The following is an 18,958-nucleotide window of genomic DNA, read 5'->3' as shown; positions in this document are numbered from 1 at the left end:
TATTCTTCTAGTGCTTGCCGCGGTAGTAGGCCTCTCCATGTTTCGCTGATAGGGTTGGGCTTGCTCTGTGCGTTGCATTGCTTGTTGTCCTCCGCTGTTTCTATATACAGGTGGGTTGACTTGGAAACCTGGTGCCTGACTCTGTAGGGATTCGGTAATTGCTTACGAGTTGTCAGGGGAAGCGGTTTCATTTGCCTCGCCTCTCGCAGCGATGAGCTCTTCTGCCTAGAGAGGGTTTTTTTGGGGGGTTTTAAACACAGCAGAAATGTCAAAGAATACGTTTTGCTAATTTGTTAACAAATGCTTTATTCTCTTTTTATTTTTCTCTACTGTCTCTTTCTGTCCCAATGCCACCAACCAAGCTCTGGGTGGCAAAGTATTGCCTTTGTTGTCCAGTGTGTAAATTAATTTAAAGTTCCATGAATTCACTTTCAGATGATTTCTAAATGCCCCCCCCCCCCCATTGATAGCTGTCATTTACCTTGCAAAAGCAATAGGTAACTAACAAATCAAACTTAGTTTAATAAAAACTGATTGCGTAGGGTGGTTACTTTTTCTAAAGTGAATTTACACAAGCAGAACAGAACTGTGTGGTCTTTTATGAATTTATTTGATTGTTCTTTTTAATTTTATTTCTTGCTGTTTGAAAAAGACATGCACAGAACAGAGTCGGACAATCTAACCCCCCCCCCCCAAAAAAAAAAGAAATGCTTGTGATATGGCCAAATGTGGTTGCAAGGCCTTACCTCCTTGATCGTGGTTGAACCAATCATAGGGTTTGGAGATGATTGGCAGGGAATTTTTTAAGTGGTATGCAAGCCAGGTTTTTTTTTGGGATGTAACAGTTTATTTATTTATGTTTTCTAAAGAGGGAGGTTTCTTTTTTTTTTTTTTTTTTTTTTTTTTTTTTTAAACAAAAGGTTTAGTGTTTCTATGGTGTTCATTGCAAATTTTAGCTTTTGATCCTGAACTTTTGCTGTCTAGTGAGTGAAATATGAAATCCGGAAAAGTCCCAGAGTTAAGCCTTCGGAAATATGCAACCACTAGTGGAGAGCAATGCTAATGTTTAACTAGGCGAAATATCTGTTTGCTTAGTGGGGAATGCTCGGTATCTGACAGAATGGGACATCTTTCTTATTAGTAATCAAATAGGCCTGTCCAGTTGTTGTCTCCACTCTGGGACTGTGGCGGAGAATTGGGAATAAGTTTAGCATGCAGCAGATATCAGTTGTAAAGAACGAAAGACAATCAATCATGTTTGCTGTGAAAAAAATTGTAATTGCTGAAATTTTTGCATTCATGTATGTATGTATGTATGTATGTTTGTGTGTATATTCATATAAAAGGAATGTTTAATAAATATTGTCTATGAATCGGCTTATCACCAGATCTTGTTTAAAAGAGACCAATTTAAATGCAGGCATTTTTATTTATTTATTTTTTTAATTCTAAACCTCTTCCCGGAGCAGACCTCAAAAAATAAGGCCACGTTATCCTGATCCCTTCATGCTAAAAGTGAGATACAGCAGATAGCTTATATAGAGGAAATGACTCTACTCATTAGCATTGTATTGAAGTATTTTCAAGTGCAGATTGAAAAATATATTTGTACCTTCGACAAGTGGTTTATAATTTGATATTCTGGAAGCATCAGGGAGAGAGAGAGAGAAAACTCAAAGAAACATTTAGTTAATGGCTTCACCATGTTTATTTGAATAAGGAAGATTGAAACTCCATTTACGCCTCTCATAAATGCTTTGCAGATCTTAATTATTGATGGAAAATCTGCTATGCTTCTAAATTTAAAGATATGACAATTTTATAGGTATTTCAATCATGTGCCTCTCTTGGAAATCAGAACGTGGAGTGTATCTTTTCAATGGAAAACTGCATTATCTTTAGCCTGCTAAAATAGCTGTCATTTAGAGGGACTATATTACTCCTTCTTAAATTTATTCCACATGGCTTGTGCGAAAATTTAAGCCCATATTGTTTTATAACATATTGTTGATTGGGGTAAGCATTAAGGTGTAGTTTGTGAAAAATAAAATTGCAGGTATGTTTGAAAGGCAACACAAAATACATTGAGGGAAAAGTGGTTAGAAAAAGATTTTTGGCAACTCCCGTTTCCTAATGAGGAAGAACGTCTTAGCGTATTGGCCTATGTGCCTTACAAAATTGCCAATTTTTTAATTTTTTTTTTAATAATTCTTCCCTAGTTCCATCATTCATAGATTATTTTGGTTAATTTACAGTTTCCACAAGTACCTTAAGCACATGGCTTGTTGGCGTTTAATGTGAAGTATGGACAATTGTCTCATTAGATCACTCTGGCCTTTTGGATATTTTTCAATGAGACACTTTGCGTGCGACTTCCAGTCAGCTGAGCAATCTTGACAGTAATGAGCGTTAAATAAAACGACACTGAAACTTTATAATCCGTGTCCCTCATTTTTACTTTATTTTTTATATTTTTTGTTTTTCTATAAAGCATGACACTGTTGGTGTCACTGTCCTCCAGTATTGGCTGGCCAACTGTGACAGATCGGCAGCTGAGCAGTGCCAACAAATGAATGAAGTTCTTCTTTCCCACTTCCCACTGTAGGCTTTGCCATTTCTCTCAACAAATTCAGGCAAAGATGCCAGCTGTAAAAAAAAGTTGGAAAAACGGTTAACAAAAATATGAAAAAAAAAATCTGTGGGAATTTCTATGCAATAAAAAAGAAGTGATTGGAATAAAATAGAGGACGGGTCATATTTTCTTTGTGGTATCATGTTCGTAGTGGAATAATGTTTTCTTGGAAAACACAAAAGCAGATGTTCCTTATTTGGAACACCCATTGTCTACCTATCACAGCTATGAGCAGATAAATCTCTCCAGTTTCACCGATACATTCCTATGGCTGTAAATGATTACAGGACGCTGCTGTGTCTCCTAAACCAAAACCACACTATGAGATGAAATAATTCTTCCCAAGCATGTTTTATTGCAGCCTCGAAATTCCTGGTAAGCGCCATTCCACTGTACTCTGGCTTCCACCTTCTCTCTTCCCTTGTTTGACTTCATTGTACACAGGGACCTAGTTTCTGACTGTTGGGAACTGAAAAGACTGATTGTGGAGGAAGAAAGTGGGAGGCAGGGATTACATTACTATGAAAACATGAAACAGCAAACTGGGGGAAGAAATGGCAGCTCGACACACTGGGCACCACGGCGCTGTTTGCTGTGTATCCTAATAGCATGCTTTGCAACATTTTTCCAGATGGTGCCATCATAGTCCTACTGCTGGTTGGCATCTCTGTGGGCAGTTAATGCCCCCCTTCTCCAAATAAATTTGGCATTATTCTATAGAGTTTAGGAGACTTATCATTCCAAGTGTGTCCTACTTTCCTGTATGTAAGCCAGACATCTGTTTAAACCATTTTCTTTCATACACAGTTGGAAAAGCTGGAGATTTGGGGGGAGACAGAGAGAGAGAGAGAAAGAGAAAAGCAAGGAGAGGAAAAAAAAACTTTTTGTCATATTTAACAGCTGCTGCTATATTTCAACCTGGTAAGGTTTTATAGCCTTGTAACACACACAAAAATACATATTTGGCAAATTTTTAATGAAGCAATTCTGGTATTCTTTTTTTCACCAACATTATTATTATTATTATTATTTTTGTTTACATTTTTTTTAATTATTCCTTTTGAATAATTCCTTTTCATTTTTGACCTCATAAAAATTCTTGATAGTATTGATAATGATTATTATAATTATTATTTTTGTCCAGGTCACACATTTGGGTAATTGTAGAACAGTAGCTAAAGACTGATTGGAGTTTTTGTAGCCAACAGTGTTTCCTTTCACTTCCTGTCTCAAAGGTCGTCGAAAGCTGACCTTTGCTGGCAGGCCTAGTCTCTGAATTATTCATGTGATTGACTTTTTGTCAGTGCACACAGTTGTGCTGTGGGACCCTTTATTCATTTACCTCATTTAAAGAGCGTTTCTGCACCTGTTCTAGTATTAATATCATGTAATTTGGGCCTAATGCCGACTTTGCTGAGCACTCATTATATTTTTTATTAGCTATATTTCCAAACGATTATGTACGATTATCACTGAGCCTCACAAACAGCAATGGGCTATTCCCTAGACCTTTTACAATGCTCATGTCAGCTTGTTTCCTGAAGAAAGAAAGGGTAAACATTTGACCAGTACTGGTGTTTTTGTATTTTTTTTTTAATTTTTTAATTTTTATATATATATTTTTTTAATTCTTACTTCCTACCCAACCCAGAGAACTTGCAGGGTTCTCCCTCATGGCTTTGTGAAAGCATGATTAAATTCAACACTGCGGAAGCTGTACAAATGCCAGCATTTATAAGGTCAATGCTTTTGTTAAAAATGCTATGTAAATGAGGATCTGCAAAAAGGGACATTAAATAAAATTAAATTCATTGTCTTCTTTAATGTCATTTACATTTTGGCTAAGCCTTGGCCTGTCAAGAAGGTTTTTTTTTTTTAAAATAATAATTTTAATTACACATCACTGGGAGATCCAAGGGTTTCTATTCAGTCAAATTTGGATAACCTGCAGAATAAAAAATGATTTATTTGTCTCAGTTTTTTTTTTTCAAACGATAGCGGAATGGCATACACACAATGCTTTCTGAGCGGTCAAAACTCTTTATTTTATTTTTGGTATTTTTGTGCCATGTTTGTTTCCTATACTTGAGATAAGAGGATATTTTTGCGATTTTTTTTTTTTGCTTCATCTTTATCCACTCTATGGTTCAAAGATTTCTGTAATAAATTGTTATTTTCTGAGCAAACAGATTTTTTTCAGTCCTTCCCTCTCCTACAAATTTGGCATTGATTTCAAGGATATAGGAAATTTTGATTAATGGGCATGTTTTCGGCACTTGCTGGTTGACACAAAATTATCAAAATGAAACATGAGCCCCCTCCAGTGTAGGTAATTGTATGTGGTGGGATAAGAACAGGGTATAGATAATTTCAACATTATCTAATTCATGTTAACATTCTTCAGGTATCCGTGCAACCATTATGGTCTCCCAATATTGTTTGGGTTTGAATTTTAACTCTAAGCTCTAACTACTTTTTTTTTAATGTTTGCGTACTGGTATTTTTTTGCTTTTGCTTTTCTTTTCTTTTATCCCCTAGTTGTCTTTAGTCTTACTATAGAACTAGACCTGCAAATTTTATGCATTGGGTAATAGAGACATTATCCATATGCAGCTTGACGCTACCTAGTGGTGCTTTTAGGACATGTATAAAAAGTGAAAGGCCAGCCCCGCTATCTCAGACCAAGAACCGTTCATAGATAATTTGTTTTCTTGACCTGTGCTGCTACTGTAAAAAAAAAACAAAAATTACTACTAACGCATTTCGATTCTGCATCAAAATTCTGAGCACTGCCACAGCAGACCCCGCTAATTTTGAAACACTGCACAAGTATCCACTTGTAAGCTCTCACGTAATAGCAGACATGATGGGAAACACTCTCCACTGTGTTATTAGTGCAAGATCAAGAGGGGTGACGAGGCGTGATTCTGAATTGAAACTCTTACGTTTTCAGATTAGGAACAGCAAACGGCGGAAAAAAAACCCCCCAAAAAACAAAAAACCAAGGTCAACGACTTAGCCATTTTTCATAATTTTCTCTCCGCTCCTGCACATAATTTGATAGAACCACAGGCCTTGTAGGCTGCAGAAGCCCTGGCATCTTGCAGAGCCTTGCAGAGGCATATGAAAACAGCATGTGTTTCTGAGGAAGTGGGTGGGTTCTCCAGGCCAGCCTGTCAAAAACTATAGTCCAAGGGCTGCCCTGATACTGAACACTCAGTGCTTCTGTTGTGGCCTTATCAGGTGAAAATGAAAGATAATGGCCTGGCCCTGTAGTTTTTCTAAGCATGCCTTTGATGAATTGCATGAGGCGATGGAAAAATGCTGCTTAAACTTCAAGGCTTTGGCAAAGTCTAGCGGGAAGAAATAGATTGTGCATTTGCTGTTTTTTGTTGTAATTTTTTTTTTTTTTATAACTTATTGCAGTCTTATTTTCTTTTTTTCATTTCCAAATGTTGTGAAGCTGAAAGTTGTGCAAGAATATTTTAGTTTCGGGGCAACTAGTCTAATGTTAGAATGCATGCCAGTACATTGTCTGTAACGTATAGATGTTGCTCGGTTTTAAGCCCAGGTCCCCAGACTTTGAAGCATGACCCAAGTGACAGGAACGGAACATTTCATGATGAACATGATAACTACATCCATGATCACAATAATGTCATTATTTCGTGTGAGCAGTTTGAGGTCTTTGAGTTCTTTCTCGTATGGAATTGGGAGGTATATAGAAGCGTAATCTGTGTATAGGCCTTATCTAACGTTTTTGTAAGTATAGTTTACTGTGCAGGGCCCTTATAATCCCAGATTAAGATAGCCTGTTACTTTATACCAGTTTTGCTCAACACAAGTCCTAAAACCTCATAAATACATTAGACTTGTGTTATCCGACCCAATCGTTTAGTAACAGATCAGGTGATAGTCTCAAGTTTGTACAGACGTCCCCCATCCGCTGCTGTTGACCCTGCTGAGGCACACAGTATGCTACCCCCCTTTCTACCCCCCCCCCCCCCCAGCGAGTTTTCTATTGTATTCAGACTATCTTGCAACACACAGTCCAGTGGGTTTGCAATTTTTCTCTTCAGAACTTCACACCTTTCCAAATTAACACCACCTGTGCTTAATTTAGCTTCTGTGAAGGGCGTTATTAAAAGCCAGGTGATATCTGCCACAAAAAGAGGTAGAAATTCAGACATGAGGTATTGTGTATTTACTGGAGTGAATCATGGCCTTTTTGTCTCCTTTTTACAATATGTACCAAATGTTTGGCGAATGTTCTTGTCTGTGCTGTGATCATTGTGCAGACTAATGCCATGCAATTGTGTTTAGTTGCTAGGAATGATCTTATGTGATGATTTCAGGTAACTGTTGCTATTATTATTTACTATTTATATAGTGCTGACATCTTCCGTAACGCTGTACAGAGAAATATTGTCTTGTCACTAACTGTCCCTCCAGAGGGGCTCACAATCTAATCCCTACTATAGTCGTACGTATTGTGTAGTGTATGTATCGTTGTCTAGGGCCAATTTAGGGGAAAGCCAAATAACTTATCTGTATGTTTTTGGAATGTGGGAGGAAACCAGAGTGCACAGAGGAAACCCACTCAGACACAGAGAAAACATACAAACTCTACACAGATGGTGCCCTGGCTGGGATACAAACCAGTGACCCAGAGCTGCAAGGCAAGAGTGCTAACCTTTAAGCTACCATGCTACCCATCACCAAAGGTTTCCATAGTGAGGGGGTTGATTTCCTAGGTCCGCAGATGGCTGTACAAAGTCTCGTGTTTTGGGCGTTGAACGTTTACTGATTGTATGTAGTTTTAAAATAGGTTTGGCCATTTTCTTCCCAGCCTGATTGTTGCCAAGTTTCTATGCACAGGTTTAAAGTGGCAGATTGCAACTCTGATAGCAAACAATTGATTAGTGATTGATCAAGGATCGATTTAAGTAGTAGCAGTCAATGCACTATGCAGCTGTATTCAGTCTCGATCAGACTAGAACAGAAATCTGACTGTGGAATTGATTGCACTGCTGCCCTTTGAGCCTTGTTCTTTTTGATGCAGTACAAAACTGTGGACCTGTTGCCCAGTCAATGGAAATGTACCAGTGCCCCTGGTCACATCTTCCATCAATCAACTACTGGAAATCAATTGGAAGTTAATTAATTGCCAGTGATTAAATTATCAGCAGATTCAATCAGGGACATGGGCACTGATAAGCCAATTGGTTCCCTAAATTATCTTCTCTGAAGACAGTCAGTGACATGACTATGTACTCTGTAAAGTGCTGCGGGAGATATCCGTGCTATATAAACACATAATAATAATGTGGTACGACATTAGACTATGATGGTTGTAGGGAATCGGGATTAGAGTGTAAGCTCCTCTGAGGACAGTCAGTGACATGACTATGTACTCTGTAAAGTGCTGCAGAAGAGGTTAGTGCTATATAAATACATACTAATATTATGGTAGGACATTAGACTATCACTGTGGTAGGATTAGATTGTTAGCTCCTCTGATGACAGTCAGTGACATGACTATGTACTCTGTAACGTGCTACTGAAGAATAGATGTCAGTGCTATATAAATACATAATATGGTAGGACATTAGATTATGCCTATAGTAGGATTAGAGTGTGATCTCTGAGGACAGTTAGTGGCATGACTACTAGTAATAGTAAGTACTCATATCTGGTGGAAAAACTGACCTTTGTATGGCCAGCTTTATGCTGTTATATTTACACTTGCAATATGTGGCCGATGTGCATGTTGTTTTCCCGCCCATCAAACATGGTCATCTCCATTACACATGCACATTGCACATGTTCCCGGCAAGTGTTGAACCCTCCCTTACAGATTGCGCGTGTACACTGGACTTGTTTTGCACACTTGTAGATTGGAACACAGATGTTTTCAGTAAAAGGCCTCCTCGGTCCACCTGTGAAGATGAGAAAGCATTATACGTGGTCTGCAGGCCACATGCTGTCTATTTATATCATATCGCTTCTGCAAGGTTAACTTTTCAACAGGTAGGTTAGCATCAGGGCCTACTTAAAACCCCAGGTCCTTTTTTTCCACCCCCCGATGAAGTGGGCTTTCACCGTTGCTGGCTAGTCTTCCCCTAATTAGGACATGAAATCTTGGCAATTACAAGCTGATAAGCTATGAAATAATGAAGCCTTGTAGAACCTTCACGGGGTTTATTACCTAGCAGTGTAATGATGTGCCCACAGCATCCTATAAGGGTTTTGGTGTCATTAGTTGAAAGTGGTTGGTTAGTGCTTGTTCTACAGAAACACCTGTCGTACCGACTGAATATTTCTTTAGAGTGGATGCTTGCTTCAGTTAATATCCAGCTTTGATTTGTTGTAAGTTTGTTGTTTCAAGGAGTTCCCTCAATTTGTCTCCTTTTTATTACGATAGCTAAGTGGCTAGGATTGTTGCTGGGCAGTGCCAGAGTCATGGGTTGAAAAATCATGCAGGTGTTTGTATGCCGTTGTGGTGTTTACATTAGAAAAACATGCTGATCGGTTAGTTGTGTCTCTCAACTAAAATTCACTCAGAATCTAACGTCTTTACCACAGACTAGACTGAGTGAATTGTTGAAGTCACTCCTTATTGCCGAAAAAGTGAGATACAGCTGAATAAGACAAGACACAGAACATTTATATTTTACACTTTTCTCCTAGTTGACTCAAAGCACTAGAGCTGCAGCCACTAGGGTGCGCTCAGTAGGCAGTAGCAGTGTTAGGGAGCCTTGCCCAAGGTCTCCTACTGAATAGGTGCTGGCCTACTGAGCAGGAAGAGCATAGATTCGATCCCAGGCCTCCTGTGTCATTCCTTCTGGAAATTAAACATTTGTATTCTGTTGTCCTTCTAGTTTGTAAAAATCATTGCTTTTGTAATGGTGTGCATCATCAAATGTCTAAAACCGAAGGAGCATGCGAGCTAAACTGATGATTCTGGGAATATTTCAAGTTTTTTTTTGGGACACCACATTCACAGCCAGTGTTAAGACGCAACATTCCAGATGTCAAGGAAGTTTGTGTGGGTCTAGGGTCGTCCCTTTACAAGGAGGGGGTTGTCTTTGACCTATAGATCTATTATCTTTGTGTTATCATTGAGCTATAGAGAAGGTGAGACCGGGAGCCCTTATGGTGCAGTATCGTTAGATTGTGAAGGGGGAAAAAAATGTGAATAATATATACTCACAAAGGTAGGTTGCAATGCTGCAGCCACCGAAAGTGCATGCAGAAAGAAACCGTTTCCGCTCGGTTGCCCGGACCCTCTGGATCTGGGTGGTCGCTCTCCTCCTTAGGTCCTGTCCACTGGTGGGCTAGCCGTCTCAGTGGTGCGGATGGCACCTCAAAGAGGTGTTGGATACATAAGTAAAGCACGTTGGTGGAGGCGCCCCAAAAATATGTGTTAAGTATCAATATTGCATAAGTGCAAATAAAAAACAAACCAAAATAAATTAAAATAATAAAGGAGGTCTCTTACCTCCAAAAGAAGACTCACTGGATGGAAAAAGGTGTCTTTATTAAAACAAAACGGTTATACTGTAGACAACACGTTTCATGGGACCCAGCCCGCTTCCTCAGGTCAATAAAACAGATAACCTAAAATCGAAATAGTTGTTTCAAAATCAAGTATAGCATAACTCTACACTGCAAGGTCGGCAAAGCCTTTTTCCTTAAGGTGGAATAACTATAAAAACAATTCTTAACACATCCAAAGTCTAATATATATATATATATATATATATATATATATATATATATATATATATATAATAGTAATATACACAATAAGAATAGCAGCTTGAACATAGCGACCTAGTAACACGACAGTAATGGCAACAGCATATTGCATTATACTTTCAAAAAACTATTTTGATGTTAGGTTATCTGTTATATTGACCTGAGGAAGCGGGCTGAGTCCCGTGAAACGCATTGTCTACAGTATAACCGTTTTGTTTTAAAAAAAGATACAGACTCCTTTTTCCATCCAGTGAGTCTTCTTTTGGAGGAAAGAGACCTCCTTTATTATTTTATTTTGGTTTGTTTTTTATTTGCACTTATGCAATATTGATACTTAAAACATATTTTGGGTGCCTCCACCAACGTGCTTTACAGATGTCAAGGAGGCATCTAATGAGGGGTTCTTGTATGATGTGGTCTTACCACTGGTGGGGGATATCTGGCCTACATAATTAGGATAGCCACAGATTCCACAGTTGAGCTTGGATACTTTTTCAGTTTTGGTTTGTTTGCTCACTTTGTGGACCTCCTTTCCATGTAGCTTGCTTCTGCTATCTGTTTTACTGTCCATCAGATGTCTACAATCCATGGATGATCCACAAATGTACACTGCAGCCTTCACAGCTGTCCAGCCACACGGGACAGCCTTATCAGGGCCAGTATGTTCCTATAGTTACTCAATCTTTGTAAACAACATTACTTTATGTAAATTTGCTTACTGGTGCTAAATCTAAGCATTTTAAGGTTAGAAGAACATCTTTTTGGGAGTCCCGGTGCAGGGAAACTGGTCAAAAATAAGTTTTCTTCTGATCTATGTAGTATTCCTTTGCAATAGGTCTCTTACCTGCCACCCTTCAATTCGTAGGCCAAAAGTTCTTGTTTCTATGCTGACCTTTCACAATGTTTCAACCTGATGCTCAAGATGAACTTATCTTTAATACTTGTTTTGTGCTTTAAGTTATTACATATTACTGGGTAAGGTAGTCATGAAGTTATGAAACAAATTCATACATACTTTAGATGCTTACAGCCCAGTTTGACTGTCTGAACTGTGACTGGTCTGCAAACCTGTATCTTCATCTTCACTACCCTATGTATGATATGTATCTTCACTACCCTATGTAGTTTCTTAGCTTATATATGACTTGTATCTTCACTAGCCTATGTATGATATGTATCTTCACTACCCTATATAGTATCTTAGCCTATGCACGACTTGTATCTTTACTAGCTTGTGTATGACCTGTATCTTAGCCTATGTATGACCTGTATCTTCACTACCCTATGTAGTATCTTAGCCTATGCATGACCTGTATCTTCACTAGCCTATGTATGACCTGTATCTTCACTAGCCTATGTATGACCTGTATCTTCACTAGCCTATGTATGACTTGTATCTTCACTAACCTGTGTATGACCTGTAACTTCTCTAGCCTATGTACGACCTGTATCTTCACTAACTTGTGTATGACCTGTACCTTAGCCTATGTATGACCTGTATCTTAGGCTAGTGAAGATACAGGTCATACATAGGCTATGTACAACCTGTATCTTCACTAACCTGTGTACGACCTGTATCTTTACTAGCCCAGTATGACCTACTTTATCAAACCGGTACCGTTGGCTGAGCTTTTTTTCATGGCAATGTCCAGTCTAGGGTACTTTGGGGCAAACGGGAGCAAACCAGAGACCCTCGAGGAAACCCACACAAATATAGTAAGAACATATACTGTAAAAAAAAACCATGCAGTCTCCTCACACACAAATAGATCAAAATAGCCATTAGCCAGATTAGCGGGATCCACATTGTTCATGTTTCAAACCTGGCAGCCGTGCCTTTGTTGCGTTTTACGTATAATTCTTTTCAGCGTAAGAATTCTTACGTGTAGACTGTAGAAATATTTGACAGAACTCTCTTGCTCTGTTTCCAAAGCTTGCTAGAAATTCATTTTTACCCTTCACGTTTTCCTGCTCTGAATATTGGCAGAACCGCTCGCTACTGATATAGTTCTTAGAACTGTCAAACACCGACTCCCTGGGAAGTCCAAAAACTTCACACGCAGTTTAAAATACCTTAATTTCTGCCAGGCACGGAAATGAGACATGCTCACGTTTATGTCTGTGTAAATAATAAGCCATTTATATGCCCATATATGTTTAGTTTGGTTTGGTTGCTTCAGTTGATGGGATTTGGCTGCTGATGTGGAACCCTTAAGGTGTTGCTTTTTTCTTTTTTTTAATTAATAAATAAGAGAGAATGTCACAGGAATCTGTTTTGCTCGGTAGACCTTTGAAGGACTGGTTAAATCTAGCTAGTGAATTGTTGAATGCTTGGCTTTTCCGGACGTTACAATCTTATTTGACAAGCATCATTGCCAAGACAGAGTCACTGCTTCTTGTTATGGGTTAAAGGCACCAAAATGATGTTAACTCACACTTTAAGTCATTGGTTGTTAACTCTGGTTCAGAGAAATTCACCTCATGCTTGGAGGCAGAGCAGGGACAAGGTCCTCCAGCACCCAAGGCTGAGACACCAAAGTGCGCCCCTCCATCCCTCCCACCCCAGTCGTCACACACTGATTGCTATTAGACTAAGAGGGCCACAGGATCCACAACCTCCCCAACACCTTAATATCTAGTTATCTGGCTTGCAGTCACTGCTATGTATCCCCTTTTCTTATTTCTTTCTGCTTCAAACACAATTAGGAATGACAGCTGAATGAATTGTGCGCCCCCTCCTACACTGCGCCCTGAGGCTGGAGCCTCTCCAGCCTATGCCTCGGCCCGGCCCTGCTTGGAGGTTGAGGAATTTTAAAGACAAAATTGAAATGGCCATGCCACAGAATATGTTGGTGCTTTATAAACCAATAATAATAATACTAATAGTCTAATATCCTACCATATTATTATTATGTACAGTATGTATATAGTACTGTCATCTTCTGCAGCACTTTACAGAGTACATAGTCATGTCACTGACGGTTCTCAAAAAATCTCACAATCTAATTCTCATCATTGTCCTAGTATAATATCCCTAACATAGTCTAAGGCCAATGAGGGGTTCTTGTTGGATAAGACCATTAATCTGTTAGTATGTTTTTGGAGTATGTGAGGAAGCCAGGGTGACTGGAGAAAACCCATACAGGGAGAACATACAAACTCCACACAGATAGTGTCCTGGTCCAGATTGGAACCGTTGGCCCCAGCACTACAAGATGGGAACACTATCCAACAATATCTAATGCTCTCCGATCCTACCACATGTCCGTAATTGTGGAAGCTGCGCCGGGCGGATCGCTCAAGACCAGTCTTATCACCCGAACGACGGTCTGTACACATGCCCGATTTGGCGTGCGGATGACTGAACGACGGGGCGTTCAAACGACCCATCGTTCAGAAAAATCCGACATGTGTATGGGCCTTTAAGGACATCAGATTGGACGATCCTTTAGGAGCAGGAACTGTTGTGATTGCCTTTTTACTTACACTGTAAAATGCTGCTTAAGGGACAACTGAGGTGACGTGACATGATGATAGACATGTGTATGTACAGTGCCAAGCACACAGATGCCTGTGTTGTGTTCCTTTTTTTACTTTCTCTGCCTGAAAAAGTTAAACATCGGGTATGCAAGTGACAGCTTCTGTCTGGGTCAAGACTGGGTCGGACTATAGCATAACCCTCACTAATAAGTAATTACAGCCATAAAACACTTTCCTGTCACTAAATGGCTTCTGAGAGCAGGAAAGAGATAAAAAGGATCATTAGTTCATAGATTTTTAGCTCTGGGATACTGCAGTGAAGTTGTCATTGAGCAGAGACAAAAACTAGATTTAAATATTAAATAAAACTGTGCAATATCTAAAAAAAAAGGTCATTTTTATCTCATCACTTTATTTCCACCTCGGAAGTCCTTTATTTATTGTCTGAATTTATATAGTGCTGACATAGTAAATATACAATCAGCCATAAATGCCTGATGCAGTGTTTAGGCCCTTGAAGCTGTTATACGTTTTCCAAGTTGTTGCGCGTGTGCGTGGCTTATGATCATCCCTCTTGGCTGGGCCCTTCCAGTTTGCCATTCAAACTAATGCGCTTGCAAGCCGGCGGTCGCGTACATGTGTTGGAAATTAGATGGAACGCACTGTTTTCTCTCTCTGCCTCCTCGCAGGGGGGCTAATGATATACTTATATCTCGGCGATTGTTGTGGCAGCCCCCAGAAGCCGATAGAGTGCTAGATTAACTTCAACGATAGGAGAGCGAGCGGCTGCGGATGCCAGGAAGTGATTGACAAGGAAGCCTACAGGAAGTGCTGACTTTTGGGAGCTTAACCTGGGCTTGGCAAAGGCTCCTAAACTTGCACTCGAAGAAAAATGAAAACCATTCAAACCCCAGCCGCCTGCCAGCACACAAGCTCCTCTTGTTAGTTTATCTTAATGGAGAATCTTTCCAAAATGTTTGCGGTCAAAACTATACAGGCTACGAAACTGACATAGCGATACGTGTTTTTTTTTTGTAAAGAGAATACAGATCAGTGCTAATATTGTTTGGTGTGACGGATTAATTGGAACAGTTTGTGCATGGAAAGAAAAAAAATGAAGAGAAATATTAGTTCTGCTGCTGTTTGTTTTTCTGGATAAGCGTTCGGCGGTGGTTATGTTATAGCGACGGTTAGCGTAGCCTAAAGTTTGTAATTATTTAGAAGCCAAACACGGCCAACTGTCGCAGTTTGCGTAGCTGTAACCTGGATTAGCGTGCGAGTTTGCAAAGGCTGTTTACAGTATTTTTTTTCCTTCTGGGAGGGGGGGGGGGGGGGATAGGGTTAAAGGAAGGAATACAAGTTTACTGTTTTAAAGGTCCACTGTCACAAAAAATTATAAAATTTAAATTCATGTACACACATACAAATAAGAAGTATATTTCTTCCAGAGTAAAGTGAGCCATAAATTACTTTTCTACTATGTTGCTGGCACTTCCAGTAGGTAATAAAAATCTGACAGAACTGACTGACAGGTTTTGGACTAGTCCATCTCTTCATGGAGGGATTCTCAGCATGGCCTTTATTCTTTATAAAAAGACTCCTTGAAAAGGATTCATACAAAGATGGGGGTCAGCCTCCCTGCTCAGTGCACACTTTGTTTGGCAATTGGACAGAGCAACTCCATTCACAAAGTGCTTTTGAAAATAAAGAAAATCATGAGAACCCCCCCATGAGGAGATGGTCTAGTAAAAAACCTGTCAGTTCTGTCAGATTTCTACTACCTACTGCAAATGACAATATAGGAGAAAAGTAATTTATGGCTCGAATTCTGGAAGAAAAATATTTCTTCTTATTTGTATGTGTTTACGTGTATTTTACATTTTTCAATTCTCTCGATGGTGGCCCTTTAAAGTTGTGGTGGTTATGTTATAGCGATGGTTAGCGTAGCCTAAAGTTTGTAATCATGTAGAAGCCAAACACGGACAACTGTCCCACCAGTAAGTGCGGGAATGCCGAAGACTGTTTTGAGTTTTAATTTTTTTTGGGGGGGGGGGGGGGGGTAACGGGGTTTAAGGAAGGAACAAAACTAAAAACGTTTACAGGTTTAAAGTTGTACAGCAGCTACTGGCGGGGAAGTTTTCCCACTGTAGGAATCCTCTCTTCATGTGAGGTTAGGGGTGAATTCATCGAACAGTGTGGTTTGGAGACAGCATTGTGTTTTCTCAATAATTCACTAGGAAATGAGTTTAACATGTGTGGAAAGGAAAAGACATATATTTGAGTCGTTGTAAGACATGTAGCATGGCTCTCGCTAACGGAAAGAGACGGCTCCGACTTGTCTCTGGTGAAAGACAAAACACTCTCGCACATCTGGTGAGAAAACGCAGGTCCCGAGCTATCGGCCATTCCATTCCTGCACTGCCATCGTCGGGCTGCTGATAAGCCCCTGTGCGGGGCCTTCTCTTGTGTAATACAGGGGGCATCACTGTACAGAGGGCACAGAGCCATTCTCATCTGTACATAGCTGCAGAAGAGCTCACAATCTAATGTCCTAACCACAGCTGTATGGATAGATCATGCTTCTCTTGAAGATTATACGCAACAAATTATTGATGGTCATGTCTAGGAGAACTCACGGAGAAGCATGTGATTTGTGTGATCAGCTGATAGATTTGCAAAGCTCTGATTTGCTGTGATCACATCCTGTTTTAGCACATGATCATGACTAGCAAATCAGAAACTTACATATCTACCACTTGACCAAACTGATCACATGCTTCTCCATGTGTTCTCATAGACTTCACCATCGCTAGAACTCATTCCATGTATCAGTTGGGCCTTTTGGTTTTAGGGGTCAAACTGGACCAAGACTCACAACAGAGGATTAAACAAAATATGACAAAAATCCTCTACATAGATTTATGTGGCCAATGACTGATGATGGGTATCGTCATTAGACCGTATGCACTCTTTCCATCAAGCAATCAAGAGGTTAGATCATTAGGTGACACTGTGCATGGGTACATCTATCTATCTATCTATCTATCTATCTATCTATCTATCTATCTATCTATCTATCTATCTATCTATCTATCTATCTATCTATCTATCTATCTATCTATCTATCTATCTATCTATCTATCTATCTATCTATCCATCCATCCATCTATCTATCTATCTATCTATCCATCCATCCATCCATCCATCCATCCATCCATCCATCCATCCATCCATCCATCCATCCATCCATCCATCCATCCATCCATCCATCCATCCATCCATCTACATACATCCTCTGCAGCACTTTACAGAGTACATAGTCATGTCACTAACTGTCCTCAGATGTTCTCACAGTCTTATGCATAGCATAGCCATAGTCTAACATCCTACCATACTATTATGTGTTTATATTGCACTGACATCTTCTGCAGCACTTTATAGTGTGCATAGTCATGTCACTGACTGTCCTCAGAGGAGCTCAAAACTTAATCTTTACCATAAACTAACTCCACTATTTTTGGGGAGCCAATTAACTTATCCGTCAGTTTTACAGATATGGGTGGAAACCAGAATGCCCAGAGAAAACTTGTGCAAACAGGAGGAGAACGGACAAAGTCCACAGAGATAGTGTCCTGTCAGGGATTTGAAGCCAGGATTTGAGCGCTGCAAGGGGTGCGTGTTATCCACTGTGCCACTATTCTGTCCAATAACAAAATCGCAGTGTGTATGATGTTTGCTGTACAGAATTTTGGCATATATTAACGTTCTTTTGCCCCTTTTAGTCATGTTTGTCTGACGTCCATGTTTATAACTTCTTCTTCATCACTTTTGTTGCTGATGCTGTGAAAGTAGCATGAGCTACTGGCAGATCTTTGCAGTGTTTTGTGCGGTGGGCTGCATGATCTTCCAGGTCTTTTTTTTTCCCTCTTTGAGCCATTCTAGATGAAATAATGGCAGGGACAGAAGACCTGACTGTAAAGGTTTTGTTTTGAGGGGGATGGGCGGAGAGCGCCCAGCAGGCTGTGGGTTTTTAGGAGGCAGAGAAAATAACCAGTTAGAGGGGGCAGTAGTGTCATGTATCAGTGACATATGTGCAGTGAAAGGACTTGCTTGATTGTGAGCAGCATAATGGACACTTCTTCTTTCTAAAGACCAGTAGAAGTGCTCGCTGGTCGCCACGTTAACCCCTTCGGGCCTTTTCCCTCGGCCGCAGAGGCACAGAAGGCTCAATTAACTTTTTGTGACAACACAAAAAAAAGCGAAAAACGAAAGCTCAGCACTCAGAGGACAGTTATTATTCTACAACGATAAGGACGGTCTGAATGCCATTTCATGTTCCGGCGACTATTGGTGAAGCCGAGTTTTGCGTACGTCATTGGCTTTGGTTTATTTGCCAATCCAAATTAGATTTTTTCTAATTTTCATCCTTCTGTCATTAACCACCCAAGAATGCCATGGAAGCACGACTTGTCGCGTTATGTTCCGCCGCTAATTACAGCACGAGTTGGAAGTGACCCCCAACGCGTCAGCTCTAAACTGTTCATTAACGGTATACTCCATGCGTAGGTTTAATAATCCAAACATAATAACAATGCAGGGAAGTTATTCCTCATTCTCAGTCATTGGTCTCTGCCTCCTTCGTGGTTGCGTAATAACTTTGTGATGAAGGGAAGAGCGAAAGACGCCGTGTGCATCGAACGTCTGTGGGTTTTGTAAATTCCGTAGGGCAGAGACAACTTTTAGTGGAAGGGAAGCCTCTGTGAAGTGTGATTGGTTTGGGTACACAGTCGGGGAAATCTATGTAATTCCTATATTTTTAACCCTTTAGCAGCAAATTTATTTTGAGGCTTGTAAGTGCTCCAGGCAGATTTATTTAAACACATTTTTTTTATTTCTTGTTACATTTCCATGCTTCTAATTAGTACTGCTGTAATGTGTACTTATGGGCACTTGCCACTAGGGGCAGTGTGAGACAATAACCGAGGACTGCTGCTTTCAGTTTCTATATTTTCTGCTAGTAGAGAGACATCAAAGCATTCCAAGAATTTACAGCACAACCAGTTCAGTCTTCTGAGGTAAAAAGCA

At 39.9% G+C, this 18,958-nt stretch overlaps 1 protein-coding gene across 13 annotated transcripts in view; it reads left to right on the top strand.

Moving 5' to 3' along the window:
- Nucleotides 1–18,958, top strand: part of EBF3 (EBF transcription factor 3) — a 253,024-nt gene that overhangs the window by 15,906 nt on the left and 218,160 nt on the right. The gene's annotated exons all lie outside the window — the stretch shown is intronic.

This window comes from Hyperolius riggenbachi, chromosome 10 (genome assembly GCF_040937935.1).
Source record: "Hyperolius riggenbachi isolate aHypRig1 chromosome 10, aHypRig1.pri, whole genome shotgun sequence".
Lineage (NCBI taxonomy): Eukaryota > Metazoa > Chordata > Amphibia > Anura > Hyperoliidae > Hyperolius > Hyperolius riggenbachi.
Note: the sequence above shows the minus strand (reverse complement) of the source record. Positions and strands in the feature narration are given on the sequence as shown.